Source organism: Hylobates moloch, unplaced genomic scaffold, assembly GCF_009828535.3.
Source record: "Hylobates moloch isolate HMO894 unplaced genomic scaffold, HMol_V3 SCAFFOLD_5, whole genome shotgun sequence".
Lineage (NCBI taxonomy): Eukaryota > Metazoa > Chordata > Mammalia > Primates > Hylobatidae > Hylobates > Hylobates moloch.
In genome coordinates this window covers 41,890,301-41,913,345 of record NW_026652280.1, presented here as the reverse complement: position 1 = coordinate 41,913,345, position 23,045 = coordinate 41,890,301, and the positions used below count along the sequence as shown (strand labels likewise).

The 23,045-nt window shown below is 42.4% G+C and overlaps 1 long non-coding RNA gene across 1 annotated transcript; it reads left to right on the top strand.

The window, feature by feature from the left end:
• The first annotated feature begins 7,343 nt into the window (after positions 1–7,343).
• LOC116468090 (uncharacterized) lies at positions 7,344–19,700 on the top strand. Its single transcript, XR_009213758.1, has 3 exons — positions 7,344–7,441; positions 17,718–17,764; positions 19,684–19,700. It is a non-coding gene; the product is annotated as an uncharacterized LOC116468090 (long non-coding RNA).
• The last annotated feature ends 3,345 nt before the right edge of the window (positions 19,701–23,045 follow it).

Genomic DNA, 23,045 nt, shown 5'->3' with positions numbered 1-23,045 from the left:
TCTCGTGAGGGCCTGCTTCCTGGTTCATAGATGGCCACCTCTTCTGTCATGTCCTCACATGGTGGAAGGAGCAAGGGATCTCTCTGGGGCCTTTTATATAAGGGTTCTAGTCCTATTCATGAGGTCCTCTGCCTTCATGACCTAATCACTGCCCAAAGCCCCTACCTTCAAATACTCTCACATTTGGGATTAGATTTCCACATACATATTTAGTCTTTGCTATAATAATCCCCTCTTTTGTTTTGTTTTAGTACTGACAAAGACTCTCTCCTTGATCAGACTTTGATAAGGCTCCCCTGAGACCTCTTCTCAACTGGCCTAGACTTTGGCTCCAATTTTTGCTGAACTTTCATAGATTAGTTTTATCAAGAATCCTACTAAGTGGCCAGGCGCGGTGGCTCACGCCTGTAATCCCAGCACTTTGGGAGCCCTAGGCGGGCGGATCACGAGGTCAAGAGTTTGAGACCAGCCTGGCCAACATGGTGAAACCCCATCTCTACTAAGAATACAAAAATTACCTGGGCGTGGTGGTGCATGCCTGTAATCCCAGCTACTTGGGAGGCTGAGGCAGGAGTATTGCTTGAACCTGGGAGGTGGATGTTGCAGTGAGCCGAGATTGGGCCACTGCACTCCAGCCTGGGTAACAGAGCAAGACTCCATCTCAGGAAAAAAAAAAAAAAAAAAAGAATCCTACTAAGTAAGTTTGGGAAGGGCTTCTCCAGCTCCACATCTGATCACCTTTGATATCTGATTAAATTCTTCATCCTCCATCCTTGATATCTGATCACTCAGACTTGCCTTCAGCAAAGATCTTGTTAGATTAGTTTAGAAAGAATTCCCCTACCCTTGATGTCTCTTCTTAGTAATTTTCCATCCACCTACCTTTCACACCCATCCTGCTCCTTGGCTATAAATCCCCACTTGTCCTTGCTATATTCAGAATTGAGCCCAGTTCTATATTGAGGTCTCTTTTCCCTTATCACTGTAGTTCCTGAATGAAATCTGTTTTCACTGCTTTAACTACTGTCTGGCTCTAGTTTTGTTTAATAGCACCAAAGAGTCTAGGAGGAAGGACATGTTAAGAGTTTAAACGGTTCAAAATTTTCCAAGAGTCCAATGTGGCGGGATCATAGGATGCAAGACAGTGAGGGTGGGGTTGACAGCAGGGAGCACTGAGGGAAGGGCATGAAGAGCCAAGATTTTATTCTTAAGGCTTCTTAATCAGGGGAGAAACATGATGAGAGTTTTAGTTTAGAAGGACATTCTGGCTACAGTGTGGAGAAGGGATTTGGACATAGGTACAGAGGGGTGGGGTTGTTTTGGTTATGGTTCACATAAAACCCAGGTAGAGGTCCATGACAATTATACACTGATCCTTATTGATGGGGGAACCATGAAGGCTTGAACTAAAGAGGTAACAGCTGGGATGGAGAAATATGAATGGATTAGGAAGATGTTTAGGAGGTAGAACCAATGAGTTTGATGATCAATTGGATACGTGTGGATTGCAGGGCAGTAGGGGACTTCAAGAGTTATTCCTTGGATTATTGAGTGATGTAATTCATCATATAGTAACAATATTGACAGCTAAAATTTATGGAGAGTATAATATGTGCCAGGCACTTCTGTTTTATGTATAGAGCTCATTTTATCTTTACAATAACCTAATGAGGTAAGAACTATTAACCTCAATCACACGTGAAGAAGTTGCAACACAGGGAGGTGAAAACAGATACTTGTTCAAGGTTTCACAGTCAGGAAATGTTAGAGTCGGGGCTCAAATCCAGGTGATCTGGTCTCATAGACCAGGTGTGTTGGAAAAATTTTCTCTGGGATATGTGTGTGTGTGTGTGTGTGTGTGTGTGAGAGAGAGAGAGAGAGAGAGAAAGAGAGAGAGAGAATGAATGAGTTCTGATGTGAGTTGCTGCCTTTGCAACACCATAGTGTCGATTTCCAGGGGGAGGTTGGATAGATAAGCTATAGTTTAGGAGGAAGGGCTGGGATTGAAATACAGTGAGTAATGTGTCCATGTCAAGACATAGGATTATACAAAATTTCCTAGAAGAGGTGAGTGAAGAGCCCTGGCCAATACCAGTGTTTTTGTGATACACTTAAGGAAAAGACTATAGAAGGCACTGAGTGAGAATATCACAAGAGTAGGGTGAAGGTTAGGTCAGTGAAAAATTTCTCTACCTTCCTTGGGCCCTAATTCAGGTCCTCTGGCTCTTGGGCTAGGTGTGTGTTTTCAGCTGCACAATGGTGCATCCAGCTTCTGCAGAATAGTCTTATTATCAGGGTCAGAGCTCTGGAATTTGAGGAAGTATGTGGTTGAGCTTCAAGTCCCTGAAATTTAGAAAAACAAGTAAGGATGTGTTTTAGGTTTGTACTCATAAATTAGAACCAGAAACAGTTTATTATGAGGTGATTCAGGAAGCTCCAGGAAGGGAGTGGTCTCATCTATATTCCATGTTTTCCTGACTGCTCAGAAGTCATTTCTTAGTTTCAGCATTTTTTGCCACCTGGAGAGGCTGAGAAATTTTAAAACCATGAAGTCCTGCTTTCTTTTTATTTAACAGTTCTTCCCTCAATTTACCTCTTTTCTCTCACATTTCACTATTAGCAGCAAGATGCTGCTGGCAGTGCCTCCAACACTTTGTTTGGAAATCACTTTAGCTGGATAACCAGGTTTACCCCTTACAAGCTTTGCTTTCCTCTTATAGCAGATGACAATTTTGCTGATATTTCTGCCACTGTGTAATAAAGACCCCTCTTTGTTCCAGGTTCCAGTAATATGTTCCTTCCTTACTTATGAGCTCTTACTGACAGGCTTCTTGTTTCTATATTTCTGCTAACATCCTATTCAGGGCAATTTAAGCTTTCTGTATTATGCTCCTCAAAATTCTCAAATCTCTACCCATTGCCTGGGTAGAGTGCTGGTCTCAAGGCCACTGCCACATTTTTAGGTGTTTGTTGAAGTAGCATCCCACTTCTGATACCAAATTCTTTATTAGTCAGAGTTCAGCTACAGAAGAAAAACCAGTAAGAGATATATTCATGTGTGTGTGTGTAAGTGTATATATATGTAAGGATTTGTTACCGGGCTACACAATTGTGGGAACTGGTTAAGCAGTCTCTGTAAGGCTGTCAACTCATCTAATGCCAGAGACTGAGGTCCAAAAGCAGGTAGTTGGGAAAGGAAAGTCATGAGCAGGCTGCAACCCATAAGCACAAGTTGAGACTTTGTGAGCACAGGCTGTTGTGTTCATACTTCTTGCCTCTGACCTTTGTAACAGCAAGCATCTTGAGCCCTCCATCATGGAGCTAAACAAACACAGCTAGAGGAGCCAGTGGAACTAAGGAGTACCAAGGGAAGGGAGAGAACTTGCTCCATGCCATTGAAATAAATAAACAGTTCAGCTATAATATGTGTGAGCTACAAAATGGCTACTGCTTCATTTCTGCCTCCCTATTCTCCAAATTCTCCGAAGAATTTCATTTGTGGCCCCACAATTAGAAACATACAATAAAGAAACATACAATAAAGAACATTATGAAAAATGCAGTTCATCCTACCAAGTCAAAACATTACGAAGCCATCAAACATATGCTCCAGTTACACCAACTGCACTTTCCTTATCATACTTTGTATAACTGCACTTTCCTTATCATGCTTTGTATAACTGTACTCTTTTCCTGGACTACCTCCCTTCTGCCTCCTATCTCTGCCCCAATCTGTGCCCCAGCACTAATAGCCAGTCTTCTGTGAGCTAGTCCCAATATGTCTCCATAATACCTGATACCTTCATTACAGCAACAATCACAAGATATGATTTTTGTTTATGTGTCTATCTTCCCCACTGAAGTCTATGCTTCTTCAAGTAATAGCCCGTATTTTCTCTTACATCCCCTGAAGTTGATGCCTAGCAGATAGTAGGTGCTTAATAAGTTTGGATGAATGAAGTAAGTCACGATGTCTCTAATCCTTAGTGTGTTTTGCATGAAATGGCCTTGTAACTCACGAGGCCATTGTAACCATGAACTGTGATGGCACATGTGCAAGTGCCCAGTTCTTGATAGGTTATTACAGAAACTCCAGAACTTCCTGCTTGAGCCTGGCCCTGTGGTGTCGCAGATGGTCCCTGGAGGCCCCTCTACCTTCAATACTGTGCCCTGACAATGTCTTCATTCTGGAACCACCTAGGTCACGGAGATGGCAAAATCTTTAAGAGTGCTATATATTTTTCAAATTCAGGAAAGAGACACACTGGTGAAATTCTCTCTTTGAGGAGAGAGATACATTCCTTGCACACATGGATTCCCCAGTCCGCTGGAGATAAAATGATCCTGACCTTGGAGGAACCATGGTCATAGGGATATGCTGTCTGTGTGCCTGAAGAGTTTGTGTGTCACTTAATCTAGATCACGCTCAGGGTAGTCAGCAGGTCAGGCTCAGATCCAGATAAGCAAGATGTTGTCTGGCTTTCTGTCGTTTGTTTATTCAACACATTTATTGTGGACCCACAGTTTTTCTAGTGCTGTATTAATTGCTGAGAATACAGAGGAGTTAATACATGTAAAATGTTTAGAATAGTGCTTGGTGCCTATAAACCCAGTAAATATTTACTATTCTTCTTATTAAGTGATATATGCAGTTCTCAGTTTCTGCTTTATCTTTGTAGATATGCAGGTGTTATCTCTTTCTGTCTCTGAGTGCTTGGTTGGTTTCCATGAAGTATCATTTGAACTGATCATCCAGAGGGTGCCTGAGAAATTGTTATAATTTATTTTGTACTTATGTGCCAGGAACTGTGCTACATAAATTTTACAAGAGTTAAAATTTGTTTCAGCTGCATTTAACAGAAAAACACGTTTGGTTTCTTTCAGTCTTCTAAAGGATGCCTAGAGGTAGTAGCCAGGGCTAGTATGGCGGTTCTACAATGCCATACTTTCATTACATACAATGCCAAGACTTTTTCTGTTTTTTTGTTTCACTACTTGCAAGGAAGACTGGGAAATGTAGTATACAGCTGGAGACATCATTGCCCTAAATAAAAATAGGACTCTATTACCAAGAAGGGAGAGGAGAATGGATATTGGGTGGCATCACAGTCTCTCATACCTGAGCATCCGATTCTGTCAGAAGTTAAATGATGACCTCGCCTGTGGATCCCTGGGTTCTTATGAAGCATGAGTATAATACAAGATGTCAACAGGTATTGCAAAGGTAAAATCCTTGCTAAAAAATGACTTGGTGGAGAGGCTGGGTCATTCTCAGACCAGTTATAGGGTGGCTTGCACATTGGTGTGCTGATTCAGGAATGGATTTAGATGATTGACTCGTAGAAATTTCAGGTGTCTAGAGACAAAATATTGGCCAGACCTAATATTTCAGTTTACCTCTGCTCCAGCCATTGAGGAAAAAAATATCTGCTCTGCTTCAAAAGGGAGACAGATGTCAGTTTGCAAAGGAAAGAAACAGAGGGCCAGTAGGCACCTCTTGCTAGGACCTAATTCGCACTCAGGGAACATTTGATCCACTGGGCTCTGAGGGAAGTTTAATTGAAATGCAAAAACCAAAGGTCAAAACCATGTAAAATTTAAAGGCCATTTTTACTATTTGACAAGGAACAAATTGTAACTTTATATTGCTTTTAGATGCAATTTTGTTCAGTGAAATTAGATTATACTCAACTAAAGCACCTTCTTTAGAGCTTTTAGATTAAATATTAGAACTTATTAGCAGGACCTTGATTTCGTCAGTAAATACCAAAGAAAATATTTGGTGGGAAATGCAGCTGCCTAATCTGCATTAATACAAACGAGAACTATTAAGCTTAGCTGATTAGCATATTCATATGTACTGTAGTCACCATGTATTTAAAATAGATTCTGCTAGATTCCGATTACAAACTCAGTGTATGTATAACGCTGTGAACCAGAGCCATGGCAATAGCGTGCCACTGACGAAGGGTAAGGAGCCCCAGCAGGAGGTAATTTTTGAGCAGAAAAATCTCAGAGTTGTTTCCATAACCAGCCTTGTCTCAAAGTCTCTGAGAAGCAGATGAACTGACAGACAGTAACCCAAGATACAGCCTATGTTCCTGGGGAACAAGATAGATAGGTCAGAACAAATGTGTGTGTGTGTGTTTAATTCGTTTATTTGTTCATTTCTTCATTTGCACAGCACGTTTATTATTTACATATAATAATACATGTATATTATGTATATTGTTTATATGTATATCTATAATAATACATGTATATTATAGTAATACATATATAGTAAAGAAATATATTTTTATGTTTATCTTGAGCCCATGATATTGCAGGCACTGGGGTGGTGCTGGTGACTGGTGAGAATAAGGGCCACCCTGAGAACAGGGTTCATCTCCTCAAGGAGCTGGAGGAAGGGAATCCTGGCTTGCCAAATCTGGGGCTGATTTTTCAAATTCCCGCCTGATTCCCTGACCTAGTCCTTTCATGGCAAGGAGTGTGGCTCCCATGGAAGGTTCCTCTCAATGTGGAGAGCCAGGGGCAAGGAGTGGGGGGCAGGGAAGAACTTCCTGGCTGCTCCTGCCCTCATGGAGCCCACAGATGACCATAAGAAGGGCACTTTGTGTTCCTTGCTCCCCAACAAGGGAGTTTCCTGTTTCCAGTGACACAGCTTGAGGTGACTGTAGTTGATCAGTGAGGGGCTAATGTGCTTGGATGGGATGATGCAGATTGCTTACAGATAAGGTACCTGTGCCTTTATATTTGAAGGTCAGTGTCCTCTGGGAGGACAACACTCTAAAGAACATGGTTACTTCCTTGTGCATGTGTCTGTCCAGGTCCCAGAGCATCCAGAGCAGGCCTGTGTTGAGGAAGTACCTTTTGGGATGGTGGGTGATGCTGGGGGTCTGCGGGACTGCGGGAAGGCAGTAAAGTATTCATTCTCATGGCAACCCAGTTTATTTACTCTGCTCTTTTGTGCTGTCATCTTTCTGGTGCCCAACATGTGGAATTCCAGAATTCTGGTGCTGGAAACAATTGTAGACATTATTCTATTCTAAAGACTAAGAAACTGAGGTTCAGGGGAGTCCTGAGACAGGCAGAAGTGATGCAGTCCAAACCAAATGCCATGTTTTCTGAACCTCAGACCAGCAGGTGAACTCCTGACAATGATTCCTAACATTTATTTAGTCTCCATTGATCCAAGCTGCCCTCTGCGTGCATTGTAACTAGATGTAACAGGTTTTTAAGCTTTCAGAACTCCACATTTTGTGACTTTTCTTGAACCTGGCCATTCATTCATTCTTTTAACAGATACTTATGGAGCACCCCTCTGTTTGAGGAGCTGTGCGAGGCCTTAGAGTTGAAGCCATGAGTAGAAAGACAAAGGTTCTGGGCTCAGGAGCTTATATTCTAGTGAGAAGAGTGACAATGAAGATACAGCTGCCAGGTAGGGATACCTGCTCTGAGAAAGGGTGTGGCAGGGTCAGGGGATGGAGAGTGACCAGGCTGTTTGTCCTGAGAGTGGGTGTGGGGTAGTCTTATTTATTGAGCAGATAAGGTGACATTTGAGCAGCTGAAGGAAATAAGTAATGAGACATAGACTGCCTGGGGAGAGCGTGTTCCATATAGAGGCACGGAACACAGCCTGTTGGGGAGGAAGGTGTTTACAATGTGGCACAAGGGAGGAGACAGCAGTAGAGAGGGTGGAGAGGAATGAGGAGCAGATTGGACCTATGCCTGTTGTGGGGGACAGCATGCAGTTTATTATCCAGTCGGGGCCCTAGATAGTGAAAGGAGGTGCTGCTAGTAATTGCACTAGGATAGACATGAGTGCCAGAGTCTGAGGCAGGCCAGGGTGTGTAGTCACCTGCCATGAAGGCCAGTATGAGGTGTTGGCTCTTACTCCAGGGGGGTGAGGAGCCTTGGAGGCTGTCAGCAGAGGGCAGGAGTGGTTGGATATTAGGTCCATATTGACTGGGAAGCTATCAGGTTTACTGGCAGATTGGATGGGGGCTGCGAGAGAAAAGGAGGGTTAAATATGACTCCACAGTCTGAGCAACCGGAAGACGGAGTTGCCTCTATGGAAGTGCCAGGAGACTGCTGGAAAATAATATTTGAGGAGAAATGGAAGAGTTTGGTTGTTCGTTACCTTTGATGCATGTTACCTTTGATGCGTGTTACCTTTGATGTTCTTATTTGACATTTGAGTGAAGGTGTCATATTTAGTTAGAAGCAGGAGTCTTCAGGAGATATCCATCTATCTATCTATTTGACTATCTATCGATCAATCTACCTATCCAGTATTGGAAGCCCTTAGAGCAGGGTGAGATCTCTGAGAGAGTGAGGACAGAGAAGAGAGCAAGGACTGAGCCCTGGGCCCTGCAAAGTTTACAGATTAGAAGGACCAGACCCAGAAAATAAGGCTGAGAAGAAACAGGCAGAGAAGTGGGAAGGAGGCAAGGGGCATGACGTCCTAAGCCAAGTGAGAAAAATCTTTCCAGGATCTACCATAACCTGTACAGGATGTTTTGGGACAGCGACTTGGAGCAGCATTTGATGGGAGAGGAGGGAAGCTGTGAGACGTCAGCTCTGAGCCCTGAGTCCAGGGCTGGTCTTGTGGAGACAGGGGTTGCCATGTCATGAGCAGTGTGTGTGTGAGTGTGAGGTGTCGGGGGAAAGGTAGTAAAAAGCTGAGAAAATGCCCCAAGCTGACCTCTCCCAAGGGAGTTGGAGCCATGAGTACCTGGGCAATCTGAGGTGAACACTCCTCACTCTGTGGGTCACTAGTATCTAACAATAAGACCCCACCTGCACCTGTTGATACACCCTGTCCTCAGGGTGAGAGGCAAAGAAACACCACTGGGAAACTACAGACACGCAATCAGGACTTTTCTCTAAAGTAAGGAGAACTTAGGGTCAGGATTCGGGGATCAAATCTAGCTTCCTTGTTTGGCCTCTCTGAGTCTTTGTCCCCTTGCCTTTAAAATTGAGTATTTCCTTGCCTTATCTGAGCTTATGTAAGGGCTAAATGGGACATGCTATACCCAAAACAATTTATGGAGACCCAGTTCATTATAAGAGTACAATGCATTCATCTTCTTCATCTTTATAATTTTTGCTACTCCTTTCTGTTTAAATTGAAACAGATGTAGAGGCTTGTTTTCTAGAGGAACAACAATGAAAAAAACAAGCAACAGGGAAAGTAGTCTTTGGTTAGTGAGTATTCAGGAAATTTCAGGGCATAACAAGGAAGGTGATTGGAACCCTAATAAGATCGCTTCCAGCATAAGGATGACAGTGATGGCAGAGAGGAGACTTCATACTTGGACATAGCTTTGTGAGCTCCTAAAGAAGCCCAGCTCATGGTCTGCCCTTCCAGATAGGCTGCTGAAGGAACAGTGAAATCTGGAGCTGAAACAGCTTCCTGAGCAGAAATCTAGTTCATTTCCCTAGGCTCAGGAGAGTGGCTTAGAAGCCACCATCTCTGCCTTTTTTTCCTGATGCTGTCTGTGGCTGACTGTGGCAGGTGGGAAGCTCTGGGAGCTCTAGCCCTGTCCTCTGTCCTTGCAGACACCCAGGGTGGGTGACCACAGCCTATGAAGTAAGCCAGTCCTTAATCCATGGAGCACATGCCCAGATACAGGGACATGGTGCCATAATGGACACTCCAAAATGCCTACTCCCCATGGTTGGACCACGTCCGGATGACTTTTTTTGTTTGTTTGTTTGTTTTTGAGAGAGTTTCACTTTTGTCACCCAGGCTGGAGTGCAATGGCACGATCTCGGCTCACTGCAACCTCCACCTCCTGGGTTCAAGTGATTCTCCTGCCTCAGCCTCCCGGGTAGCTGGATTACAGGCACATGCCACCACGCTGGCTAATTTTTGTATTGTTTTTGATTAAAGGATGCTGCCTGGTCTTCTGCGATGAGCCCACCCTCCAATCTTCATAGTCTCCACTTGACATCAGCAGGGTCACGAAGGAATCAGATGACCAAGAGGGGGCTCTTCCTTGAGAAGGTGCAAGTAGAGGTATCACTGCCTAAAGGTCCTGCCCAGGGATGGGTGCTTGCCAGGTCAGGGGACAGGGCGGGGACATTTCATTGTGGGAAGAGGGGAAGAGGGTGTGGTGGGGGGGCATGGCCTCTGGAGTTGGGGCAGCCTACCCCCTGAATGGTCCCAAGGTCAGGCTGGTAGCAACAGGGTTCCTGGGGTGGGAGGAGGGTGGGGGCTGAGTGTGGTTTTTACTAATGTCCACTTTAGCCTGTGCCAGTCTTGCCCATGGCAGAGCCCCTGTTCATGCCCTAAGTTTAGACGTTTTCCAGAGCCAGCCTCAGGACAGTGTTTCCCATTAGCACAGAGTTCTGGTTGAGCCTTCAGCTCCTTCAAGCTGAAGGACTGCTGAGAGCCTGCAGTGTGCTCCCTCAGGGCTGGCATTTTAACCACTTTTAGTGCTTAATTCTGCACAGCCTCCTACATTATCTCATGGGTCAAACTCCTCTCTTCAAGCTCCAGAAGCAACAGGTGTGTCTCCCACCCCCTCCCCCAGCCCTTCCCTTTCCCCTATTGCCCTGCTCCAAGGAGGGCCTGGCCCAGGGGTCAGGAAGCACCAAAGGTGCTCCACAGTGACAGTTCGGGCACCAGCAACCAAGTGACGGTGGTGGGGAAGTGCATTCCAGGCCCCGTAGCCTCAAAAGTCAGCTCGCGTGGCCACCTCCCTTCTGCACCTGAAGCCTTGCGGCTGGCGCTGTCTCTGCTCAGGGGCCTGAATAAAGCCGAAAAGGGGAGATGCTGTTCGCCTTCCCAAATGGGACCACCAGGGGGCAGTGGAGCACACTCGCAGGCTGCAGGCTGCCGGCTGCCTCAGGACTAGGAAAAGGCGGCGGGAGCTGCTGTGGCAGGGGAAACATGCGACCCTAGGGTCAGAAATCATCTTCAGAGCACCGGGTCTCCTCTCAGAGAATGGCAGGACTGTGCATTGGCTTCAAACTAGCCAGCTTTTATCGTCACTCAGAAGCTGCCCAACCCTGACAACCCCATCATCATTTTGTTCTGGATCATCACCCTTATTTTACTGGCATGAAGAGCCCAGAGAGGTTGAGTAACTGCACTGAAGCCACACAGCCATGAAAGTGGTCAAGCACTGGATTTTCACAGTGGGATTTTTTAACGCCAAGGATCTTCCTCATTGCTTCACAACGGTTAGTCCAGTTCTTACCTGGGAAGAAGATGCCCAGCCCCCTTCACACCATTATCAGAATCTCTTGGAGGAGGGAAGGGTCTTGCCTGAATCTCAGGTTTTAACAAGCTTCCCAGGTGATTCTGGCACACATATGTAATGGGAATCCTGCTCTTGTAGCAACACCTGACCTGAACCCTATTGTAAAGGAAGCGTATTTTTCCCTTAGTCTTCTTCCCATCCACTCCCCACTCATGCTGAGCTTCCAGTCCCCCACGCCCAGTGCCCAGCCTCAGCCCCAGCCCCAGCCCCAGCCCCAGCCCCAGCCCACGATGTCAACCATGCACCTCTGAAATCTCCCTCCCACCAAGGACTTGTCTGCATCCCTCCTGGCTTGCCCTCCTCGCCCTCTGACAGACACTGACACTGAGCTGCCCTTTACCGCCATACCTTCCAAAGTGACAACAAGTTAATCTGATTAAAAAAATCAATTCTGGTGGGATTAAGATAGAAAGTTGCCCCAACAACCAGCCAATCCCAGGTATCATGGGAATTTAAAGCCGGACTTTCTGGACATAAAATCACAGTCTGAGCTTTTAATCCAGAAATGCTACAACGAGGGTGGGAATTTCAGGAAGAAGGGGGAGAAGCATTTGGAAAGATGGAGATCCTTGACTTTGGGGTCAGGGATTGAGGAGTGTTTTATCTATACTGTGAAAGTGACAAATGCCAGCCTCGGGTTTTTGTTTTATTGAAAGGAACATGTATTGGTTTTTCCATTATAGAGACAATAGATATGCATGCAAAATATCCAAGCGATATAGAAAATTGTAAAAGGAAATGAAAAGCACAGTGATTCCTACCACCTAGCTGAGTTAAGATGTCAGATAACATCTGTTCTGACACCACTCTGTAAGTATGATGAACAATTGCTAAACTTCATTGAGCACCTACTATGTGTCAGACACAGTGCTGTGTGCTTCTCATAAACTCTGCCCTCTAATTCTCACATGTCCCATAGGAAGGAGGAGATGGAGATTTTATAAATAAGGAAACTAGAGCTAGAGAAGTTGAATAGCTTGTCTAGAGTGAAATACTATGTGATAGAGCAGGAATCCAGTTCAGATTCCTCTCACTCAGAACCGAAGTTCTTACTCAGCTTCTGACTGGCTATCTATGTAGACACAAACACAACTTGAAGACATACACACAGAACGCATGCACCTACCCCACCCCACAAAGCTCTCTCATGCACCCCCAGACACACAGAACTCACATACATACACCACCCCTCAGAGTTCACACATGCACCCCACAGACACATAGAACTCACACACACCACTCCGCAGAGTTCACACCTGCACCCCACAGACACATGGAACTCACACACATACACCACCCTGCAGAGTTCACACATGCCCCCACAGACACACACACAGAACTCACACACATACACCACCCCGCAGAGTTCACATATGCACCCCACAGACACACACGGAACTCACGGAACTCACACATATACACCAGCGCACAGAACTCACACATGCACCCCACAGACACACATACACACATACACCACCCCACAGAGGTCACACATGCACCCCAAAGACACACACACACATACACCACCCCACAGAGCTCACACATGCACCCCACAGACACACACACACATACACCGCCCCACAGAGCTCACACACGCACCCCAAAGACACACACACAGAGCTCACACATACATACACCACCCCACAGAACTCACACAGGGCTCACATACACCACCACACAGAACTCACACATGTACCCCACAGACACACACACACATACACCACCCCACAGGGCTCACACACGCACCCCCACACACACACATACACCACCCACAGAGCTCACATACATACCCCACAGACACACACAGAACTCACACATGCACCCCACAGACACACAGAGAACTCACACACACATACACCACCCCACAGAGCTCACACATGCACTCCACAGACACAGAGCTCAGACACACATACACCACTCTGCAGAGCTCATATATGCACCCCACAGACACGCACACAGAACTCACATGCAAAAACATCCCTCCACAGAACTCACAATGCACCCTATAGACACACATACACATACATACAGAACTCCCAAATAAATACACCACTACACAGAACTCACACACAAATATACCACACATGCACATAGAACTCACATACAAATACATCCCCCCAGACAGAACTCGCAGTGCACCCTGTAGAGACACACACACATATACACACACACACATACACAGAACTCCCATATAAATATACCGCACATGCAGAACTTATAAATATACCACATGTGCACCTATAACGCACATGCAAATATACCACACATACACAGAACTCATATGCATACATTGCAGACAGACAACCCACAGACACTCACAGAATGCACACACATACACTACACACATGTACTTCACATGCATTACCACTGACACACAGATCTCTTGCACACACATTGAAGGTATACACACAAAGCTCACACATATGCACACACTGCAGACAAACACAGAGAACCTACATGGACACACAAACCTCATAGATTTACACACAGGACTCACATTACATATATACACACTAGACAGCACACACCCACAACCATACAGACACATACACACATAAAGGCTGTCTTAGTTCATTTTCTGTTGCTACACAGAAATTTATGAAGAGGAGAAGTTTATTAAACTCATGGTTCTGGAGAATGGGAATTCTAACAGCATGGCATCGGCGTCTGTGGAGGGCCTCTGTGCTGTATTATAACACAGTGGAAGGTATGACATAGCAAGAATGAGGGAGCATGCATGCATGCATGTCCACTGAGGCCTCTTTCTCTTCTTATAAAACCCCCAGTTCCATCATGGGGTCTCCACTCTGATGATTTATCTAATCTTAATTACTTCCCAAAGGCCCCACCTCCAATCAACATGTTAATTTTGGGATTAAGTTCCCAACGTGTGAAATTAAGGAGACACATTCAAAGCACAGCAGAAAAATAGACCCACACATACAGGCATGGGCTCTCTTGAATCTGATTTTTTTCTTTTGATTCAATATGTACATAGAAGTTTTATTTCTTAAAAGCTTGCATAGGCCTGTGCAGTGGTTCACACTTGTACTCCCAGTGCTTTGGGAGGCTGAAGAGAGAGAACTGCTTGAATGCAGGAGTCTGAGACAAGCCTGGGAAACAGAAAGACTCTGTCTCTACAAAAAAATGAAAAAATAGAATTAGCCAGGCATGGTGGTGCATGCCTGTACTCTCAGTTACTCAGGAGGCAGAGGTGGGAGGATCGCTTGAGCCCAGAAGTTTGAGGCTGCAGTGAGCCATGATTGCACCACTGCACTCCAGCCTGGTGACAGAGCGAGACCCTGTCTTAAAAAAAAAAAATAGAAAGCTTGTGTAGTATTCGATTGTGTAGATCAATCACATTGTAGCTAATCAAATCCTGCTGGTGGTAATATGAGTTTATTTAAAATATTTGAATTAAAATAACAAAAGAGGAAAGCTGTTGGTTTTTCATGATGTACCAGGCTATATGTATTACATAACTTAATCTTTACATCAACTCTGCAAGCAGAAACTGAAGTTCAAAGAATTTTAGAGCTTCTAAGTGCCAGAGCCAGGAACCAGAGCTAGGAAATCTGTCTCCAGACTTACCCACAATATGGGTTGGCTTTCAATGAACATCCCTATAGATATATGTTGCTGTGAGAAAAACTCCTTGAAGAGGAATTCCAAGTTCAGGTGCATATACATTCTCCACTTTATACTCATTGCTGACCTGGCCTTTCGAGAAATGGACCAATGAGTGCATTTCTTATTTTCCTTCATTTTTGCCAGGACTGGGTATTTTTATCTTTGCTATTTGTTAGGTAAAAAAGTCATATCTAAGTATTAGACAACGCCCTTTAGGAAATCAAGTTTTGACTGGCATGGTTAGAGAAGGCTTTGTGGTGGAAGAAAACATCAACTTTGAAGGATAATTAGCTTTCCAGTAGCAGAGGATATCTTTCTCGAAGACAGGAACAGTGGCATTAGCCAATGTCCTGGGATTCTTAGTGGTCTTGGGGCTTCAAACCTACTGAATTGCATGGGGAAGTCTCTCAAAACTTGTTTGTCACAATGACCCTCGGTCCTGAGGCTCAGCGTTTGGAAGATTTGCCTCCTGTAGACATAGACACAGTTTAGTTTTAGGAGGTGGAGGAGAGAGTGTGCATGGTGCTGAAGAGTCCACTTTCAACTGTGACACTGTACTAGGACTAGCTTTTGGAAACGGGCCACCTTAGAAACACAATGGTGGCAGATTTGGGACTCTGTGTGTGGATTATTTACCCTTGGTGGCTTCTCAGGCTTCCCATGCAAAGCAGGCATTATCAGAGCAGCTCTGTGGTGCCAACTGCTTTTACCCTCCAGCCTGAGCTGGTCACTGCCAGAGGATTCAGTCTTGCTGTGTGTTTTAGGCCTAGATCTCACACAGGTAGCTGCTTACTGCCTTACAAACCATGGCTTTTCCAGGTCCATGTTTTATTGGATCATGATAGAATGATGCAGGCATCTCTGGAGGTAAAACTGGGTCTGTGCCATATCCCCAGCCTGCTCCTTGCCTCCTCATCAGAGCTGCCTACAGCAGTCCTGCCCTGTCTCCATCACCACCTGCCAACCTCTTGCTCAGCTCAGAGCCCGTAGAGCCGGGCAGTACCAGGCAGCTCCTGGAGTTCACTCAGCTGTTGCAGATTTGACACATGATCAAAACTGCAGCTATTCCTTTCTCAAATTCCACCTTCCTGAGTTATTTTAAAATCCAGCTTTTTCTTGCCTGAGAGATTGGATTTCCAGCTTCTGTTGTAAATTTGCTTCTAAGTGGGCTCCTTTCTTATGGTGTTAAGGAGAACAAGAAAGAAAAAACAAATAAACAAACAAACAAAAACCACCACAGGGGAACTGCTCCTTCCAGAGCCAATGTGGCCTGAAGACTTTGTTTCTACAGAGAAGTTTTTGTCCCAAGAGCTGAGGCTGAATAGAATAGAATAGAAGCTGAGTTATAGCCAGGAGAGAAAGGTGGATGGGCTCTTTCTCCAAGTCTGAGAAATTTGTCAGAGCCTAAAGAAAAGCAGGCAGCAGGAATACATAAAAGTAGTTGGCTTTATTTTCTCCTTGCGCCTGGTTTATAGGTGCCTCTGTGTCTGTTTACTCCTGGAGCCTTATTGGGGTTTCCCCTTGCCTAGCCTGTGCGCAAGGACCAACCTGTGGGCCGGAAGCCTGTCTGACTTCTCTTCTGGTCCAGTGCACTTCCGGCCACCCTGGTAGTTCCATACAGATGGGGAGACCAGAAAGGATGGAGTTAATTATGTTTGCCAAATACAACAGACACTGCTTATTTGCATGAATATTGTTCCCAATTTCTCTTTTATATCTTCTGTATTATTTTTATCACACATTTTACTTTTACATATGTTGTAAACACAATACATTGCTGCTACTTTTGCGTTAGTTGTCTTTTAGTGCTGTTAAAAATAAGAATGAAAGAAATTTTATTTTTCCTTCATTAATTCTGTTTTCATCTCTCTTAATTTTATTTTGTGCAGATCTTAGTCTCTGTCTGATTTATCTTGTTATCATATTCTTTCTGCCTTTAAAACTTTAATATTTCGTATAATGTAGGTCTTCTGACAATGAGTTTTCACAGTTTTTTTTCTTTTTTTGCTTGAAAAGTATTTATTTCTCTTTTGTTTCTTAAAAGCATTCCTTTCTTTTTTCTGAGTATAGAGTTCTGAATATACATTTTTTCCGCCATTTCATTTTCTTTGTTTGTATGGTTTCTGATGAGAAACTTACTATAATTCTTATCTTTATTTCTCCATAAGTAAGGTATCATTTTTCTCGGGCTTCTCAAGATTTTTCTTTGTCTTTGGTTTCAAGTTGTTTGAATATGACATGCTTAGTTTGTTTCATTTTTTTCCCTGTTTTGTGTCATAACAATCATTAATTTTGAAAAATTCTCAGCCCTTATTTTTCCAAGTATTTCTTCAGACCTATAGTCTCTCTTTTCACCTTTTGAGAGTCCTATACATATGCTGTACTTTTTGACAGTGTCCCATAGTTCTTGTATGTTCAGTTCTTTTACTACTACTACTATTACTACTACTACTATTTTCTTTTCTTTCTGTTTCGGTTTGGATCATTTGTCTTAATCTATTTTCAAGTTCATTACTTCTTTCCACAGCTGTGTCGTGTCTACTGTTGAGTCCATAAAAGGCTTTCTCCATGTCTGTTACTGTTTTCATTTATAGCATTTCCATTTGATTCTTTTATAGTTTCCATTTCTCTGCGGAAATTACCCATCTGATATTGCATGGTATCCATCCTTTCATTAGTGCCTTTAACATGTTAATTATAGTTATTTTAAATTTCTTGTCTGATAGTTCCAACATCTGTGTCATAAATGTATCTGGTTCTGTTGATGGCATTGTCTCTTGACAGTGTTTTTTTTTTTTTTTTTTTTTTTTGCAGGTTTTTGTGGAAAGACATACAGCTTGTGTAGGACCTCTGAAGCTGAGGTAAATAGTTAATATGCTTGAAGATAGGCATGGCTTTCCTTCTGATGAAACTTTGGGAATTTGCATGAATTTACTTAGGAATTAAGCTGAATTTAAGATTAATTGTTGCCATGGTTACTAGCAATGCATCACCTGCTTCAAATTGCTCAAACACTACCTTGTCTTTAGGCTGGAGTTTCTTTTGCCATGTAGTTTTTCTCCATGTCTAGTTCACTCTTAGCTTTAGGTGTTCCATTTATACTATGATTTAGAGAGATTTTCTTTGTCTTTATTTTTATTATTTTTTATATTTTAAATTTCTATTTTTAGGTGTTTATTTTACTTCAATTTCAATGTAAGAGATTTTTGAGGGTGTTTTGATTTAGAATATCATCTCTATAATAAGTTATTACTCCACTGTAAAGACAGAAAGGGAGAAATGTTTCCCCTCAACTGTAATGGACAGTTTGGAGGAGCAAACACATAAAAGTGTCCTTATCCTTTTCCTTTTTTTTGATTTACGACGTTTAAGTTCAGGGGTACACGTTCTGGATGTGTAGGTTTGTTACATAGGTACACGTGTGCCATGGTGGTTTGCTGCACAGATCATCCCATCACCTGGGCATTAAGCTTAGCATCCATTAGATATTATTCCTGATGCTCTCCCTCCTCTCACCTGCCACCCTCCAACAGGCCCCAATGTGTGTTGTTCCCCTCCATGTGACCATGTGTTCTCATCATTCAGCTCCCGCTTATAAGTGAGAACATGCAGTATTTGGTTTTCTGTTCCTGTGCTAGTTTGCTAAGGATAATGGATTTCAGTTCCATCCTTGTCCCTGCAAAGGACATGATCTCATTACTTTTTATGGCTGCATAGTATTCCATGGTGTATATGTACCACATTTTCTTTATCCAGTCTATCACTGATAGTCACTTACGTTGATTCCATGTATTTGCAATTGTGGACAGTACTGCAATGAACATATATGTACATGTATCGTTATAATGGAATAAGGTATATTCCTTTGTTACATACCCAACAATGGGATTGCTGGGTTAAATGGTATTTCTGCCTCTAGATCTTTGAGGATTCCCCACACTGCCTTCCACTATGGTTGAACTACCTTACACTCCCACAGTGTAAAAGCATTCCTTTTTCTCCACATCCTCACCAGTATCTGTTGTTATTGTTGTTACTTTTGACTTTTTAGTAATGGCCATTCTGACTGGTGTGAGATGTATCTTATTGTGGTTTTAATTTGCGTTTCTCTAATGATCAGTGATGTTGAGCTTTTGTTCATGTTTGTTGGCTGCATATATGTCTTCTTTTATGTCCTTTGCCCACTTTTTAAAAATGGAGTTGTTTGTTCTTTTCTTATAAGTTTGTTTAAGTTTCTTGTAGATGCTGGATATTAGACCTTTGTCAGATGGATAGATTGCAAATTTTTTCTCCCATTCTGTAGGTTGTCTGTTCACTCCGATGGTAGTTTCTTTGGCTATGCGGAAGTAGACAGAGGTTTTTTTTTTTTTTTTTGATTCACTTGTCCCCGTCTTAGCAGAATTCCACTATTACTTGTTACTCAATGTTTCTTAGCCTTGTGGTGAGGAGCAAGTGTATTCTCTATTCTTCTAATTAAGCATCAGCCTTATATAGGCACTGTGCCTGGGCTTCAGGACTGTGGTCTTCTCAGTGTTCTTGTGCTTCTGCTGGGCATAATTCTGAGCCCAATTATATATTCCTGCACTTTCCCTAGAGCAAATTTTTTTTTTCTGTTCTCTTACCCTAGAGGCAGTAGGCTTTCACTATTGCCTTGAATATGACAGAGCTTGTTGGCTTTCCTCCAGCAGTTTTGGCCTTATTATGAAGAAGGAAAAAGACAAGGAGAATCTGGGTGGGGTTTTATGCCTTTCCTGACACAGCCACTGCTCTCTTCCTTCAGGCTTGCATTGCAAGGGGGTACTTCTTCAGGACTCTCATCAATCTGTTTTGTGATCACTGGTGAGTTGCATGTGGAAAAGCCTGTGAATGGGTGCAAATTTTTCTTATTATCTGTACCCTCAGGAGTACTTTGTTCTCCTGAGATCCATTGCCTGGCCTTAACAGTTCAATAACAATTTTAGCTAAATTCTTACCAGCATCTGGCAGCATCTGTCGTGGGTAATTGTGTGCTCATGTTCTATCTCTCCTTGCAGACACTTGCATATACTTAGATTTCAGATTAGATTTTTTTTTTCTGTAAACTCAGATCTCTGATGGGTTCGAGTAAAATTATAAATTTGTGGATTGTTTGACATTTTTGTTGCAAGAGTTGAAGTGATGCTTTTTCTAGTTTTCTACATCTTAAGCAATAGCCAGAAGTAGCACTATTCTTAATACCCCAAACTGGAAACTGCCATAATGTCTATTAACAGTCAAATGGTTAAATATATTGTGGTGTATTTATCCAAAGGACTACTATATAGCCATGAGAATGAGGGCACTTTAACTACACAAAACAATGTGGATATAACTCATAAATATAGTGCTGAGCTAAGGAAGCCAGTCACGAATGAGTACGTGCTAGATAATTCCATTTACATAAAATGCAAAACTAATCTATGCTTTTGAAAATTAAGGAAGCGATGATCATTGGAAAGCCAGAGACTGGAATGGAGAACAAGAGGGGCTTCTGAGATCCCAGCCATGTTCTGTTTCTTGATATGTTTGTTATTTCTATAACTTTGTATTTCTGAAAACAAATACATGTATAATTTCCACTTTTCTGTATGTATATTATGATTCACCAAAAATATTTTAAAAATATCTATTAATAAAAGCATGGATTCATAACTTTTCAAATAGCTAACTAAATGCAGCTAAAACATAATCCAGCAAAAGAAAAAATTAAGGGAATGTCAAGAAAGCTGAGAAAATAAAGTGCTAAAGCCTAAGGACATCAATTATGGCAATAAATATAAATGCTTAACATTTTTCCCCATTAAAAGATAATAAAATACAGTAAAACTCATATATGTTTTTAATGATGTACAAATGCAAAAGGACTATAGGTGAGCCCTTTCCCCAGTAATTTCCTTTTTTTCTTCTTGAATTATATTTGTGCTATCACAATTATATCCTTGAAACAATGTACCTAATCTATCCAATGGTATTTGGGGCAAGAATATTTTGAAGACAGGTAGCAAAAGACAGGTCAGGGAGGGTAATAATTTGAGACATACAAAGGAAAAATATATTTCCTGCAGATTAAAGTGGTTTTGAGCTAGACTATTCTCAGATAACTAAGGAAAATTGTTTATATTAATTTAGTATTAATCTCCAAACCTTAACCTCAGCTCAGTTCTTCATACACCCAGAACATTACCTGCATGACTTCAAAGAATTGTAGCTTCATGCATGAGGCTGGGCATCGGAGGACAATGACACCATGTCCTAGACCCCAGAAAGGAAGCACTTCATAGTGTGGCCACTATGTAAGAGAAGAGATGGAGAAATCAGGCCTGGGGGATTTGGCTGAAGGAGAATGGAGGCTTTGTATGGGAATTAAATAGAAGAGCTTTAAAAATATTTTATTTTGAAAGCTTTGAGACATAAATATTTGATATTTTAAGATCTGGTATTTTAAGAATTGCACATATTTAATATATGCATTTTGATGGATTTGGATATATGTATGCACCATATTTAAGATAGTAAACATATCCATCACGTCCGAAAATTTCCTCATATTCTTTTATGGGTTTTTTTTTTTGTGTTCACGTAGCTGAAAGGAGTCTGTGGAAGTAGAAATAACAACTATTTCCATCAGGAATTTTTCCTTGAAGACAATGTGGATTTGGGATATGTTGTCTTACAGGAATTCAAATGAATCTGAGAAAATGGAGACCTGTAGGTGAGGCTTTGGCTAATAAATGGATCTTAAAATTTAACTACTCCTGGCTGGGTGTGGTAGCTCACATCTGTAATCCCAGCACTTTGGGAGGGCAAGGTAGGTGAATCACTTGAGGTCAAAAGTTCGAGACCAGCCTGGCCAACACAGTGAAACCCCGTCTCTACTAAAAGTACAAAAATTAGCTGAGTGCATCTGTAATCCCAGCTACTCAAGAGGCTGAGGCAGGAGAACTGCTTGAACCCAGGAGGTGGAGGTTGCAGCCAAGATGATGCCACTACACTCCAACATGGGTGACAGAGCAAGATTCCATCTCAATGACTCCATTTTGAAAATAAGAAAGAAATAATTTGGAGAAAAATTTTCAAGACTTTAAAAAGATCTTACCTCACTATAGCTCATTATAACTTTCTAGAAAACTTCACATTTTTTATCTAATTGAAATTACATGAATTCTCTGTTTAAAGATGCCCAAATTGGTGTGCATCTAAGATTTTATCTAGATTAAATTATCATATTATTCAACACATACATTTGAGACCCCAACTATGTGTTATACGCTATGTAAAGCCCAGAATAACAAGGTTCAATTTCTATTGTCATGAAGTTCAACATCTAATGACAGAGACAGACAGTTATAAGGTTAACAGGAACTCAGTGTTAGAAAAACTACGATCACAGAATGTTCAATGTGCTGGCAGATACTTCTCTATGGGTCTCTCAAGTTTCTGCACATCTAAGTGACGCACTAATTATCCCTTGTTTTAGACTGTCTTTTCAAAGATATTATGTAACAGACAATCTTGAAAGACAAAGATAATCTATTTTTCAGGAGCAAAAGGCAGGTGTGTTTACTACCCATTACAAAAGATTTGGCTTCCGTAAGCTCCGAATTCCTCTCCTACAACATGGTTCACAGTGTTTGTAGATGTCTTTTAGGCCCCTTCAAGTTATCCTATAGGAATTGGGAACTGGAACAAATGCTGATGCTCTGGCTCCTGCAATGCTATGAGGAATAAATTGTCTGTCTTCTCTGATTCAGGAGTCTTATGTCTTCCACAAGCATCCATGAAACTATGGCAGGCTAGTCTCAGACTCTTCAAAGTTCTTGAAACTTGGGAATATGAAGAAGGCATGCTTATGTAAGCAAATACAATAGCAATAGTATTGTGAGGTATGAAGAATCTAGGAAAATTGGGTCTGAGGATGTGGGGTGAGAAAAGACAGAAGTAAATGAGGAAAAAAATGAAGACACAGGTAGAGGAGATAGCATGAGCAAGGATGGGATTGTGGAGATAGAGATGGTGAAGAATGTTTTAATATCACCCAAGAACATTAATGCTTTTATTAAGGCCATGCAATTGAGGGCTACTAAGTAGAGGATGATATAATCAGATATAAGTTTTAGACATGTC